Source organism: Sus scrofa, chromosome 1 (genome assembly GCF_054392235.1).
Source record: "Sus scrofa isolate SSC_HxYL_T2T_F1_AM1 chromosome 1, Sscrofa_HxYL_maternal_Yorkshire_Landrace_v2.0, whole genome shotgun sequence".
Classification (NCBI taxonomy): domain Eukaryota; kingdom Metazoa; phylum Chordata; class Mammalia; order Artiodactyla; family Suidae; genus Sus; species Sus scrofa.
Window position 1 is genome coordinate 55,098,281 of NC_139383.1, and position 15,616 is coordinate 55,113,896.

General features: G+C 40.7%; 1 protein-coding gene across 6 annotated transcripts in view; it reads right to left on the minus strand.

Moving 5' to 3' along the window:
• Positions 1–15,616, minus strand: part of LOC102160378 (uncharacterized) — a 418,107-nt gene that overhangs the window by 93,354 nt on the left and 309,137 nt on the right. For 2 of the 6 annotated variants that reach the window (XR_014805427.1, XR_014805430.1), the window contains one exon: positions 8,407–9,322. The exons of 2 other annotated variants lie outside the window; for them this stretch is intronic. The gene's annotated coding sequence lies outside the window, so the exon portion shown is untranslated. Of the gene's footprint in view, positions 1–8,406; positions 9,323–15,616 lie in introns of those variants that run through there. 2 more of the 6 variants (XR_014805429.1, XM_084959582.1) reach the window with 1 other exon arrangement.

Below are 15,616 nucleotides of genomic sequence, written 5' to 3' on the forward strand. Positions count from 1 at the left end.
CAAACTTATTCCAGGACACTTGGGCACAGATAAACTGTCTTTGATAAACTGGAGCTTTCCCTCTAAAGAGATGCTGTGATGATAAACTTTATTAAGTTGATTTCACTAGGTTATAAGGTAGCCAGATATTTGGTTGAACACCATTTCTGGACACATCTATGAGGATGTTTCCCAGTGAGATTAGTGTTTGAATCCATCAGCTGAGTACAGCAGGTTGCTCTCCCCAATGTGAGCGGGCATCACCCCATGCACTGAAGGTCTGAATAGAGAACATAAAGGTGGGAGAAGGAAGAAGTTACTCTGCCTGACTGCTGAGCTGAGCCATCAGTTATCTCCCTTTGGCTGTGATTTCAGCCCTTTGGACATGCACTGGAACCTACACCACCAGATCTCCTGGGTCTCCAGCTTGCAGGCAGCAGACTGTGACAATTCTCAGCCTCCATAATTGCTTGAGTGAATTCCTTAGAGTAATTCTCTTACTATATACTGAGAGTCTCCTTCTATATATCAATTCTCTTTCTTTGGGGAACCCTAACTAATACAGATGCCCTAAGAGTGCCCCACTCTGCCCTTTATGACTGTACTTCCCCGGTCACCAGCAAGTGGTATAGGAGTCTTTTGGTGCCAGTGGGAAGGAAGCAGTACCCAAGAATACCCAGGGTTGCCAGTGACACAGCCCCAAAGATCACAAGTCCACCTCTCTGCTTCTGGCACTTGGTGATTGGCTTATTTCTAGACTGAGTATTCCACACCAGGAATAGCAAGACTTCCTCAGCTTTTTGGCATTAGAGACAGCAGTTAGAAATTATGAGGAGGATTCATCTATAATATTATATATGATTTTGGCAGCTCTGGACCTATTATAATATGTATATTTTATATGCAAAAACAGATTATCTGAATTCACAGATAATAAATTTAAAAATCTGGATAAAAATTATGATAATATTAAACTAGGAAGTCCACGGAGAGTCCTAATATCAGACTGTTACTGAGTCCAAGCTCATACTGCCCACTGCACGACACGCCAATAAGTCAAGATATGAGTTGCTGGGGCAAGGAATAGCAACTTTATTCAGAAGCCAGCAGACTGAGAAGATGATAGACTAGTGTCCCCATGAACCAGCTTACTCACATTAGGCTTCTTTTATATTATAAGAGGAGAAGGTGTGACTGGCTGTTGTGAACTTCTTGGTGCCGGCCAGATGCCAGAGGGGATAATTCTTTGTTCTTGCAGCTGTCCATGTAGGTCTGGGCACACTGATCCTGTAAACCTCAAACAAAACAAATTTTATTCTCTGTTCTGCAATTTTTTAATCTCTGTCTGAGTGAAAAGGATTTATACATTTAAAGGTCAAGCTTGGGAGGCAGAGCCTTGAGAGTGGGCTATCCTGTGTATTTCAGGATAGAGGCAGCATTCTTTTACAAAGGGTGTTGAGCCAGCTTGACTGAGCACAGGCAACAGAACACAAGGGTTAGAGATAAAGGAATAGATCCAATATGGAGTCAGGTTTGTTCTCCTCTGTTACAAGAAGTCAGAGTGTCTGTAACCTCCGATGGGAGCAGTTAAAACTCTTTCTTCGATAGAATGGTAAATAATGTCTCTTCAGGCAAGAGCAAAAACTGGAAGAGCATCTAAATCAGGAGTAGGGCCTGGCTTGAGCACCCTCCATGCTCTCTGAGTAGAAGCTCCATTCAAAGGGAAGAACCAAAAATCCTCATTTATTCAACTCATATTTCTTAAGTGCCCACTTGGCGCCAGGTACCATTTTGGGTACCAGTTGTGACCAAAGCAGGCCAAAATTTTGTCTTAATTCTTCTTATATTCCAGCAGAATTCCATCAATATAAAAGGAATGTTATTCAGAGACAGTGTAGTGTATCATAATGGGAATAGCTTTTGAATCAATCTCTATTTAAATCCTGGCTTCCTCACTTTCTAGACGTGTGATGAAATAGTTCAAAAACGCCCTGATTTCATTTCCTAATCAGTAAAATGGGGATAATAATACAGTTTTTCATGGTTACAATAAGAATTGGCAATACATTGTCTTTGACCTTGGTCTATGGCATAGTGAGGCTCCACTTAGGGAATTTTTACGGTTGTTGCTGGCAGATAGCATTGTTTAAAGACAGAGAAGAGGAAGAGTTAGTACTCAATCTTTCCTTAACTCCTTTCTGCATTGCCCTGTTTATAAGTACTTTTTACTTGCAACACTTGGAAACGCACTAGTCTTGCTGCCTTCAGTTCTGCTGCCATGAATCTGTTTTCTGTTTGCAGCCATGAAAAGCTTGCTCACATCTGATCATGTCACTGCACTTTGTAGACAAGGCTACTTTGAACAAGAGATGGCGTTTGAATAGCTGAGTACTTTTTAAAGGTCCTGCCTGCACTAGGTTGTGTCTAGCCTGAAGCCTCTGCTCTTACCATGAACTCTCAACCCATGTTTGCACTTGTCACTCCTGGCAAACCAAACCCAGCCCACCTCAGGACCATGCACATTCCTGCTCATGAAATACCCACCACCTCCATAAGCCCACCATCACCTTAATTCCTGAGCATCCTTCTACATTTATACCTTAGATAACACAACCTCCAGGGAGCTTTCCCTGACACTAAAAGAGGTCAGCTCTCCCAGGGTCTTTCACACCCTGGTGGTCCTTGGGTCATCACGTTTATTACACTGTATGTGAGTTTCAAGAGCTTCACAAAGTGTGCACCAAGGTGGCCTGGGGTACTTCAGCAAATTCACAGAATGTTTTCAAATTTTGAAATTTTAACCCAGAGAGCTGTTGGACATCACTTGTACCTATAGCTATTTAATAAATTGAACTATTTATTCTTTTTTTTTTTTTTAACCTAGGGGCACATGAAAACATTAATGAGATACAAAAGATAAAGTTTGGGAACCTCAGCCCTACTGTAATTGCCTCTTGTTTAGGTGTCTTAATAGAATATTTTTATTTTATGGAACTCTTTGGGAATCAGTAGAAAGTTTTGTTCCATTTTCTAAAAAAAACTGCATATGCTCCTGCCTTTTAAGATATTCATGGGCCCTTGCAGTCCATCTGTGGACTTGCTAGAGTTAGAACATCTAGGGTGAATGAATGGAATGAGAGACTTAACCTGTCTGTTTTCACATCTGTAGAATAGTCAGAGGAAATTAGAACACTGGAAGTAGGCCTTAGGGAGGGAGAAATTTCTCAGTTGTTTGCTGGAAGAAGAAAGTGGAGATTTAGCTCTACATTTTGGGGATTTGGAAGTCTAATTAATAACATCTCTCTTTTGTATTCTAAAACACCTAATTACAAGAGGCCAAATAGGACCAACATATCTGTTCTATTAATGTTGTGGATATCACAGACAAGAAGCTGAAAATGGACTCTGATTGGGGGGTGGCTCTTGTTATTGTTTGGGAAAAGGGAGGCACAGAAGAACTGTGGCTTTGCTGATCCACATCACAAGAAGCACTAGATAGGTCATAAGAGATGGAGTTACATGTAAGTAGTGACTGCTGAGGCATGTTGGCCCGGAGAAGAAAGGCCAGCCCATCGGTGTCAACCTCTCAATGGTTTCCCAAAGTGAATCTGTCACCTCTTCAATAAGGACAGGACATAGCACACCAGGCATGTTCCAAGTACTTCCTTCCACACACTGGAAGCTTCTATTTTTAGGACTCAGGTTCTCAGGGAAGGGAAGAGGATTACCTTTATAATTACCTATTTTTATTGTTTGCTTTTCTGTCTGTTAATAGACACATCCTCCTAAATCTCACTCAGAAGACCCCCAAGAGGTCTTTAGGAGTCAGGGAGAAAATGAATATACTTTTAGAAGAGGTTCAAACAAACCTCATATGCTTAGAGGTTTGTTCTTTCTTCTCTATCTCTCTGTCTCTCTTTGATCACCCTGTAAATATCTTCATTTACATTAATTATGAGCTATACTACCCACTGCAGTACCTATTCCATTTGGCAGAAGACCACCGGATCCCCCTACCTCACCCAGCAACCAGGGCTGTCCCTCTGGTCTTTGCAGCACCTTGCTTTTACTTGGTTCCAGTCTCATCCTATTTCAGTTATAGATATTGTTGATGACATTGCTATAAGAGCAAAGAGCCTTGTTGTTTTGTATGCTAGATTTATTTATTCATTTATTTTTACCAGTGAAATGATTTCATTTGTCATTCTGATTGCTTTTGTCTTTAATTTCTTGAAATGATGATGACTTCTATTTAAATTATTAGAAATATGTCCTCATCTGGAATGAATTACCATTTTTCAAGCCAAGTCCTTCCCCTGACTATTTGTTATATTCTGTTATAAATCCCAAGGATGAGCTTTCTTTCCCTGCGTGGGGAAAAAGAGGGATAGAAAAGATTTAATCTAAAGTGTCAATCTCAAAATTATGGGTGAACAGGGGGAGGCACCATTCCCGAGAGGGCTTTGGGTAGGTAGTTAATTTCTACCCAACTGATCTCAGGTCACTGATCTGATTGATTATTTAATGCAAATGTGGGGGAGGTGGGAGGTGAGGTGAGGTTACAGGAGGTTGAGAAGATTCATAGAAATTGCCCTGTGCTGTGTTTGAAGGCAGGACTTCTGATTAGCATATAAACAGTGTGCTATCTCCTTTCCTAGTGGTTACACTTTTATTGTTCTCTTCAGTTATCAAAAGAAAATCAGTAGGTATGAAATAACCTAGGACCTGACCTTTCGGAGTTAATAGTATGTAAATTGGGGAGGAAAGACTGAATCAAGGATCAGTAGAAGCACCTGAGCCCACTCCACGTGGTTGACACAAAGTCCTGGGTGATTATGGCATCAGAAATTGAAGACGATTCTTTATACACTTGAGCACCTGGAGTCAAAGTAAAAGTAGCAGAGCTGAAGAGTACAGACCATTCTCAGAAGCAATTAATGTAAGGAGACGCTAGAGGTTGGATGTATGAACTAGAATGCCCACAGGATCTAGGCAGGGCAGTAAATGAATGAGACAGGCAAGCATACCAGTAAACATCAAAAAAAATAACAGATTTCAAAATCAAATTTATGGTAACCAAAGGGGAAACGTGGGGTGGGGCAGGGGAGGGATAAATAGATTGGGATTAAATATACACACTACTATATCTAAAACAGATAAGTAACCCTGTATTTTATATAGATAAGGAGTTGGGATTAAATATACTTTATATATAGATAAGGACCTACTGTGTAGCACAGGGAACTCTACTTAACATTCTGTAATAACCTATATGGGAAAAGGATCTAAGAATGGATATATGTACATGTATAACTGATTCACTTTGCTGTACACCTGAAACGAACATACCATTTTATATCAACTGTACTCTGATAAAAAATTTTTAAAAAGACAATGGGAAAGGTGGAAGCCATCAAGGAGCTTGCACCTTATGTGAAGAGACAGTTGCTTCTCACCCTCCATTGTTGCCGTGTGAGGTTAGGAGCCCCATAGTGCAATATCTTGCAGGGTTTTAAAGAATTTATTTAAAGATTTATTTTATTCTTACTTCAAAAACTTATTTAAAGAAGATTTTGTGTGAAATATCTCCATTTGCTGTCAATGAATTTAAATATTTAAAACTTTGTGCAGTTCAGATGAAACATTTCTGTCACTTGAATTTAGCCCATAGTCCACCCATTCTCACTTCTGATGAAAAACCATGAAAGTTTTTTTGAGCAAAAGGAATGGGATTTATTCTTGTATTCATCCATTTAACATCTATCTGCCAAGTGCCTAGGTCCTATGATAGAGTACCAGCCTTCATGAAACTTACATTCTAGTAGGGGAGGCAGATGATAAAATGGGAAAAGAGATTGACACTCAATTCTGGTAGTGATAAATGTGAAAAATAGAAATTAGGCTAGGGGTCGGAGGAGGGTGGAGGGTGCTCTTTCAAGTATCATTGGCAAAGGTCTCTCTGACTAGAATCCGCTGGAACAGAAACTCACACAGAGTAAGGGGGCACACTGTGTAGTGGGAGTGTGGGGGTGGGGTGGGGAATGGAAGGTAGGAGTGGGGACTCCCCAGGCTGAGGACAAAGGCACTGAGGCACAAGTGTACTTCCCCATATTGTATTAGGAGGAAGGAGGCCAGAATGGCTGAAGCAAAACGAGCAAGGAAAACTTCGTTTAGACAAATCACAGTCTGACAAGACAAGAAGTCATATCACATGGGCCCAGATGGAACTGCTTTTAAATGTTGCCCATCCTTCAGAGTCCATTTCAAAGGGCGGTGGTTGAAACAATAGGGAAAAACATTGATAGTTTTGGAGGTAAGTGATGGGTGGATGGGTTGCTGGAAGTTTATTGCATCTTCTTTTTTCTTTTTAATTACTCAATGAATTTATTACATTTATAGTTGTACAATGATCATCACACTTTTGTGTAAGTTCAGTAGTTTTTTTTTTTTTTTTTTTTTTTTTTGTCTTTTGTCTTTTTGTTGTTGTTGTTGCTATCTTGGGCCGCTCCCGCGGCATATGGAGGTTCCCAGGCTAGGGGTTGAATCGGAGCTGTAGCCACCGGCCTACGCCAGAGCCACAGCAACGCGGGATCCGAGCCGTGTCTGCGACCTACACCACAGCTCACGGCAACGCCGGATCATTAACCCACTGAGCAAGGGCAGGGACCGAACCCGCAACCTCATGGTTCCTAGTCGGATTCGTTAACCACTGCGCCACGACGGGAACTCCCCCAGTTCAGTAGTTTTTAAAACAAAAATTTTAAAAGTTCTGGTTCAAGTTCTGTATTTCCCCTTTGTGTTCTGGTTGTTTCTCTGAACTTCCAAAATACCTTATTTTTTGAACAAGTCAGTCAAAAATGCCTGGATTTTGTAATTTATGCATTGTCACGTGTGTGTCTTTTCTCTAAGTACCTGAAAATCAGGACCATGATTCACATTTCTTTTCAGTCTTAGCATTTAGCACATTGTTAGTCTAAAAAAAAATTGCTCAATAAATATTAACCGATAGGTGGATTAACCAAATATTGAAGTCTCTAATTTATGCAGAGTCGTGTAATTGATAAGGGTGGGAGAAGGGATACTAAATATTGTTCTTGTTCTCTAAGACCTTCCAATATTAGATACTGATGTTACAGAGAAGAATGTTAAGAGTGTGTTATAGTGAATGAGATAAATGGTAAAGGGAGAATCTAAGGGTCAGATATACAGAGAAAATGTTGATTATTTTACTGTAAAGCTTCTCTGTTTTTACTCCCAGGCTTCACCTGCTGGATTCCAGGTGAAAGCAAAATGAAACAAATGCAAAAATAAAAACTTTTATTCCAATCTGGTGATACTAATTGGTAAGATACACTTTAATAGTTCCTTTAGGCTGCACTCAATATCTTGAATGAAAAAAATACTAGTGTTCTGAAGATTTTTTTTTACTTTCCACTGTCAAAGCAAAAATTGCACTGGACAAAATAAACAGGCAAGAAAGACTTAATTTAAGGCTGTCACAATAGAGAAGAGAATAGAACTCTGAACTCAATTCTGCTTAAATAAAGAACAGAAGGACTTTTAAACTTGGGGGAGCAGCAGTATCATGCTTCTTCTCCTGGATGAATGGATTAAGAAAATGTGGTACATATACATAATGGAATACTACACAGCCATCAAATAGAACAAAGTAATGCCATTTGCTGCAACATGGATGCAACTAGAGATCCTCATACTTAGTGAAGTAAGTCAAAAAGAGAAAGACAGTACCACATGACATCACTTTATATGTGGAATCTAAAATATGGCATGAATGAATCTATCTACAGAATAGAAACAGACTCATGGACTTGGAGAACAGACTTGTGTTTGCCAAGGATGGGGAGGAAGTGAGATGGACGGCGAGTTTGGGGTTAGTAGATGCAAACTATTGCAATTAGAATGAATAAGTAATGAGGGCCTACTGTATAACACAGGAAATTATATCCAGTCTCTTGGGATAGACCATGATAGAAGATAATATGAGAAAAAGAATGTATATACATGTATGACTGGGTCACTATGCTGTACAGCAGAAATTGATACAACACTGTAAATCAACTACACTCTAAAAAAAAAAAAAATTCCTGGAGCTCCAGTTGTGGCTCAGCGGTAACCCAACTAGTATCCATGAGGATTCAGGTTCAATCCCTGGCCTTGCTCAGTGCATTAAGGGTCTGGTGTTGCTGTGAGTTACAGATTGCAGACTTGGCTTGAATCCGGCATTGCTGTGGCTGAAGCATAGGCTGGTAGCTGTGGCTCCAATCTGACCTCTAGTCTGGGAACTCCCATATGCTTCAGGTGCAGCACTAAAAAGCAAAAAGAAAAAGAAAAAAATTAAATTTCCTAGTTGAAAAAAAAAAGAAAAACAAAAAACCTGGAGGAAAGAGAGAACACAGGACATCTATGTTTGTGGATTTGTTTTTATTCAAAGGAAAAGCAAACTTTTTTGTGTGTCTTTGTGACAGGAGGTAGTTTTACAACTTTGACAAAGTGCCTGCTGAAGTTAGGCTCACAGAAACTGAGATGGAGGTGCTATCTCTCTTGAGGCTTACATTTCAAAGAAATGGCTCCAAATCCTTAAGAAAGACATTTCTGGGTTGTAAAACTGGGAAGAGGTTTAAAAAAGATTTACATATATCTCAAAGAGGCAGGGAAAGAATTTACAATGATAAGTTTTCTAAAGTAATTGCTATGAGAAAAGGGGGTGAGGGCCTAGAGCTGGGAAGCAGCTCGTCTAAGGTTCAGTCAGGCAAGGGCTGTCTTGGTCGCCGTGTTTTTCTCTCCAACATGGAATCTGGGGTTATGGACAGATGTGTGGCTTGCATGATTTCCTGGTGACCAGAAAGATGTGGTCCTCAAATCTTCTGGTTTCTCTGTTTCCATGGTGATATTCCTTGTCTGTGTGGCCACTGCTCATTCTGATAACCTTCATGGCTGAGTGTACAACAGGTATGATATTGTCAAATCTTTCTCTTAACTTGATAAGGGTTGTGACATTCCGTCATGGCTGATCCCTCACTCCTCAGTAGGGAGGACAGAGGTGAGTTAGCGTGCATATTACGTGAGATAAAATCTCCCATGAGTCCAAATGTGAGTTAGGACAAAACCCTCTGCTTTCAGTCAGGATCTTTTTCAATGTATCTAACATTCTTTCTTCTTGGTGAAAATCTGAAGAGGGTGAATGGAACATACCATTCACTGACTACCTCCACCATTTCTCTTGCTTGCTCTCCCTTCTTCCTGCAGTACTTCAGAACTGGCTGGACCAGGCTTCTTTTTACTTCCTTACTTGACATCCTCATCTTTCCAGAGGACAGGAAACCTCAGGGAGGAAGCATGGGAGGAAGGGTCAAATTCCTTACAAGAGACAACTCAATTATCTCAAGGCTTAAATTCTTGTTAAGCTAAAGGAATTTGAAAAATCTCTCTGGTCTGCAAATGGTTCACCTTCTTTTTAAGAGTTGTTAAGCAAAGAATGCTGGTGCAAGTGAACTGTGAACCTAGAGGAAGAGTGTAGCAAGTGTAAAAAATGAGTAAAGAGTGGAGTTCCCATCATGGCTCAGTGGTTAATGAATCTGACTAGGAACCATGAGGTTGCAGGTTCGATCCCTGGCCTTGCTCAGTGGGTTAAGGCTCTGGCGTTGCCGTGAGCTGTGGTGTAGGTCGAAGACGTGGCTCGGATCTGGCGTTGCTGTGGCTCTGGTGTAGGCCAGCGGCTACAGCTCCGATTGGTCCCCTAGCCTGGGAACCTCCATATGCCGTGGGAGCGGCCCTAGAAAAGGCAAAAAGAAAGAAAAAAAAAATGAGTAAAGCGAAACCTCAATTAAAAAGAGTCGGGAGAGCTCTCATACCTGTGATGATAGCAAAGCTCAAGACTTTCATGTGAAGTAAGACTCCTCTTTTTTTTTTCTGGCAAGGATTTGGCCAATGAAATGCTATGGACTTTGTGTTTACTGTAGCCCCACCCCCACCCCCTTACTTTTTCCCCCATAAAAAATATTCTCCTTCCATTGTGGTGCAGGAACTTGCACATGACTCACCCTGTCTGCATACCCCGAATTGCAATTCTTAGCTGATCCTGAAGAATCCCCTTTCCCCCCCTTTTTCCTTCTTTTCTTTTTTCCTCTCTTCTCTCTTCCTTTTTCCTTCCTTCCTTCCTTCCTTTCTTTCCCTCTCTCTATTTCTAAGAAACAACTGGCAGTTTCTTTTTCGTCAACATTTTGGTGGTCCATATGAAGACCATAGAAGACCTCTGAAGGCTCCAGGGCTGGTGAGCAGACAAGTGCAGTACCCACATTGAGCCCATTGTCTCTCACTGCTTTTCTTGCTGACCTAGGAGTTTGAAACTATCTTTCTCTTGGTCCTGACCCTCTACCCTCTTTGCATATGAAGATCTCCAGGCTTTATTCAGGATTTATTTTGAGATTTTTGTCCTTGCTGGTTAAGGCCTTGTTCTGTGCGAAAGTATTCATTTGACACTTGAGTCTGATTTTGAGATCAGACTATTTAAACTGAATCCAGCTGAGATTTTGGTCCATCCCTTTGGGAAAATGAATTGCTTCACTGAAACTGTGCCTGAAGTGTACAATGTTTGGAATAGAGTCTGGCTATGGAAACTGGCTTAGAGACCTTCAGTCTAGCTCCTCTGGGACCAAGCTGTTCCCTTAGTACAGGCTAGTATCAAGCCTGCATGTTGTTTGAATTGTTTTGAGTCACAAGCTGTTTGAGATATTTGAACAGTCGAAGCTATCTGAAGTTAGTTGTTTGAGCTGTTTAAACTGTTTGAAAATTATTCTTCTGTTCTGTAGAATAACATCTGAGAAATGGGATCCAAATAATCTAAATATTTTTGCTAGTGTCCCCTGAGCCCCAACCCCAACAGGGACTCTGGCTGATTTTATGTTTAAAAACTGCGGTCCCTCCTCTTGGGCATTTCTAACTAAATGGAACAACAAAGGCAATTTAGAAAGCCAATGGCCATTATAGGGAATTTTCAAATCCCCACACTTAATTTTCTTGAAACCAAGTTGGACTCCAATAGCTCAGAAACTTCCAAAATTGAGTGTTATGCCTATTTCAGTTGGTATGTTGAGGCTTCCAAACATTATTAGGAGCCTAAAATTGCCTCTGCAAAATAAGTCTTTAAGATGAACTGAGGGCAAACAAAGATAAAATGGGAGTTCCCGTTGTGGCTCCATGGTAATGAACCTGACTAGTATTGATGAGGATGAAGGTTGGATCCCTGGCTCCACTCAATGGGTTAAGGATCCTGCATTGCCATGAGCTTCAGTGTAGGTCACGGATGAGGCTCAGATCCTGCGTTGCCATGGTTGTGGTGTAGGCCAGCAGCTGCAGCTCCAATTTGACCCCTAGCCCGGGAATTTCCATATGCTGCAGGTGCGGCTCTTAAAAATAAATAAATAAATCAAATGGCTCCTGAGGCCTCAGGCTCTTCTCTGGCTTCTTTGCCTCAAGCTTTGCCTCTAGCATCTTCTTCCTTTCCTTTTCACCGCCTTCACTGCCCCTAAATCCTCTTCCCCAAAATAGTTCTCTTACTAAACTTTCCTTTTTTTCTCTGAAACGCTCCCCATTCCTTTTTCCTCTGGACTTGTACAACCTCTCCTTTTAAAAGTAAGCCCTCTGAGGATCCAGAAGCTAAATATTCCCTTAGTCTCTTATATTCCATGGACTAAAAATGAACTTCAGAATATAGTCAAAGATTTTCCCTAAGTGATTGAAAATCCTCACAGATTTGCTGAGGAATTTAACATAGTCATTCATACTTATCAACCTTATCAGTTTCTTTGACTTATATCAACTAGTCCATTCGCTTGCTGGTGAAGGCCAGGCCCCACATTTGCGGAAAAACTATTTGGGAAAACCCTGAGTGGTCTCTAGAATTACAACTGGGAGGCCAACATGCTATATTACTTTATGATCAGACCTGGGCAGTTGCTGGGCGACTTCATCGAGCAATTCCTAGGGCTTTTCTAAAGTCTGTTGACTGTAACAAAATTCATGCTTTCACACAAAAATCTGGGAGATCCTTTGTGGTGCAATGGGTTAAACATCCAGCATTGTGACTGCTGTGGCTCAGGTCAGTGCTGTGGTCTGGATTTGATCCTGGCCCAGGAACTTCCGCACCCTGTGGGCATGGCCAAAAAGAAAAAATTCTGATCTTCCTTCAGATGTTGTTTCCACCCAGGTAGCTTTTAACTCTAAGTTTTATAGTCATTCATACTTTCCAGGGTTAATCAATACACATTATGTGACGAAGCCCTGGAAGGCATAAAGCCCATAATAGAAGATTACAAGGCTTCAGCCTCATTAACCCTTGTCTAGCCCCTGTAACATTCCCATATTACCTGTGAGAAAACCGAAGGATTTTGTCTGGGATCTCCAAGCAGTAAACAACGTCCTGTTGTTTCTAACACTCTTATGTTATTAACATCCATTCCTCCTGGAAGTAAATTCTTTACTGCAGTTGATTTATGCAGTTAATTCCTTAGTATTCCAGCTTATAAAGCTACCAGTACTTTGTTGCCTTCACTTGGGAAGAAAATAAAAAAACACTTCACCTGTATAATCATGCCTCAGGGTTTTACTGAGACTCCTTATTTCCTCACAAATCCTGAAGGCTGATCTGGATGATATAAGAGTCCCTAGGGGTTCTGCTTCGTTGCAATATGTGAGTGATCTGCTTCTTTGCTCTCCTTCTCAAGCCTTCTCTCAGGAAGACAGCATCCACTTGCTAAAACTTCTAACCATAAATGGATTTAAGATTGCCAAAGGAAAGCTGCAGTTTGCCCAAACCCAGGTTTAATATTTGGGGTTACACCTAGATCCAGATAGTTTTCATGGCATCCTAGGTTTCCCCAAATCCAAAACAAAGTACCAGCTGTGAGGTTTTCTCACACTAGTTGGTTATTACTGAAAATGCATTCCAAATTTCTCTCTTTTGGGCAAATCTTCGGTGTATTTTACAAAAGCATGCTAAGCCTCAATCAATATCTCTTGGGAAGAACTAGATGACATAGTTGTTAAGGCCTTAAGGTTTGACGAACCTACCTGCCCTTGGGCATCCCAATGGTCAGATTCCCCTTTTCCTCACTGTATACGAAAAGAAAGAATGCCCTTGGAGTGCCCAACCCAAAACATGGGGATTGCTGTGGGCCCATAGGGTATTACAGACAGCAACTGGACCTGGTGGCATGGAGCTACCCCACTTGCTGTAGAGCCACTGCCTTTTGGATTAAGACCATGGAAGAAATGGCTGTGGGATTCCCCTTTAATCATTTTTGTATTTCATGCAGTCTCTGGAAGTCCCCCTGAATTCTCATCGTATCAATGCTTCTTAGTCAGTGACCTCACCTCCTATGAAGTCCTTCTGTTAACTGCTCCTCGCATAACTCTTATTTTCTAGTAATCTGAATTCTGCCACTCTTCTCCCCTCCATCACTGTCAAAGTCCCTCATGATTGCCTAATGGTGATGGATCACCTCTTAAATCTTCCTAACAATTTGTAGGAAATTCCTTTGGGCAACCTTGACTTCTAATGCTTCACTGATGGTTTTTATTTAAAAGGAGACAATGGCAGATATAGCACTGGGAAGACTATTGGAGCATCTTTTGATGTTGTTCAGGCAACATCAAATAGACTGAATTATATGCTCTTAAGTAAACCTGTACGTTAGCCAAGGACAAAACTGCTAATATTTATACAGATAGAATGTATGCTTTCAGAGTAGCTAATGATTTTGGAATGAAATAGAAGCAACATGGCTTCCTTACTTCCAGCAGAAATGAGGTTTAAAATGGCCTCAAATGTTCAGGAATTATTGGATGCAATGCTTTTACCTGCTGTTTTCGCTATTCTTAACATTCCAGAGCATTCTAAACTTGACTCTCTGGAACTAAGGAAATCATCTTGCTGACATTTCTTTTTTTTTTCTTTTATTATTTTTTTTCTTTTATTTTTTTTTTTATTTTCCCACTGTACAGCAAGGGGGTCAGGTTATCCTTACATGTATACATTACAATTACATTTTTCCCCCACCCTTTGTTCTGTTGCAACATGAGTATCTAGACATAGTTCTCAATGCTATTCAGCAGGATCTCCTTGTAAATCTATTCTAAGTTGTGTCTTTGCTGACATTTCTAAAAGGAATTCTCCCTTAAAGGAACTAGCAGCAGCCAAACCTCCATCATAGTTTAAAGGAAACTTCCCTTAAATGATAAACTTAGAAAAACTATGAAGCTCAACAACTGGTATCGGAAAAAGAAAAACAAGATTGGAAATTCAAAAACTGTTGGTTTAGTAAAGAGTGCTCTCTTTATCTTGTCATGCAGAGATTTGTACATGGCTCACTGTGGTTGCAGACTCCAAACTGCAATCCTTAGCCGATCCCAAAGAAACCCATTTTGCTGGAGAGATAACTAACAGTCTATTTGTTTTAGGTCAGCACAGGATATAAGGAAGTATGAGTACAGGCTGGACAAGGAGAGAAAGCCTACTGGGAGATAAAATTTCAAATGAATAGGTCAGATTTAAAAATCTGAAAATAGTACTTACTGAAGTGGGGGAGTGGGAGACTCTCCCTAGGAGAGTTTAAAATTTTGGACTTTGAGCAGTTCGAGATGACTTAATTTTTCACATATCTCTCTTAGCTAGGGAAAGAATCCTAGCCTTCATTCTGAGGAGTTATGTATTCCCAACATGGTAGTAGGCATTGAAACTAGGTAATCAAGACCAGCATCATTTTCAGTCAAAGGAAATCTAAATTTGAACATCAGATGGCTTAAAATTTCAAAAAAATTGCCCTAAGCTGTAAGTTCCATCTCCCTCTTCCTCTACCTCTTCCTCTTCAGCCTCCACCCACCCCTATACCTATTTAATTAATCTCAGCCTGTGGGTTATCAAGGTACATGGGAAACCTCACTGCACACGTAGGAAACTATCTCAGAAACTTGTTTTTGAGAGACTATGAGAATGCCCATGCATCACTGTGTTGGCTTTCTTTGTGAGCTAGTGTGATGGAAGCTCCAGGATACAAATTTCCTCAAACAGCTTATAGTCACCAAGGTGCTCCACACACAGAGCCTGCAAGGATCTTCATTTGCACCAACAGCCCGTGATTCCGTTAGGCACACCACATGTCTCTTTGTGATGCCTTTTAATGTACAGCAATCAATTAAAAGTGAAGCAGTGCTTTTATTTAAATGTCATCTCTTAAAGGCAGGCCACACAGATAACCTTTCCCTGGAGTGATTCTATTCTAATGCGCCCCTCACAGATGGAAAAGCCTTCTCTTCATCCCAGTCACTTGCCCAAGGCTGCTCACATTTATTTCCCTAAAAGTTATTTATTTCTCACTGAAAAAAAATGCAGAAAAAATTTTGTAAGAGAAAAAACACTTTGGAATACACACACACATGAACAAAACTAGTTGGATTTTTTTCCCCTTGCTGCCTTCATTTCAACAGTTTATTTCTTAGATTTTATTTACTTGTTTATTTATTTTTAGGGCCACACCAGCAGCATATGGAGGTTCCCAGGTTAGGGGTCTAATTGGAGCTACAGCTGCCGGCCTATGCCACAGCCACAACAATATGGGAT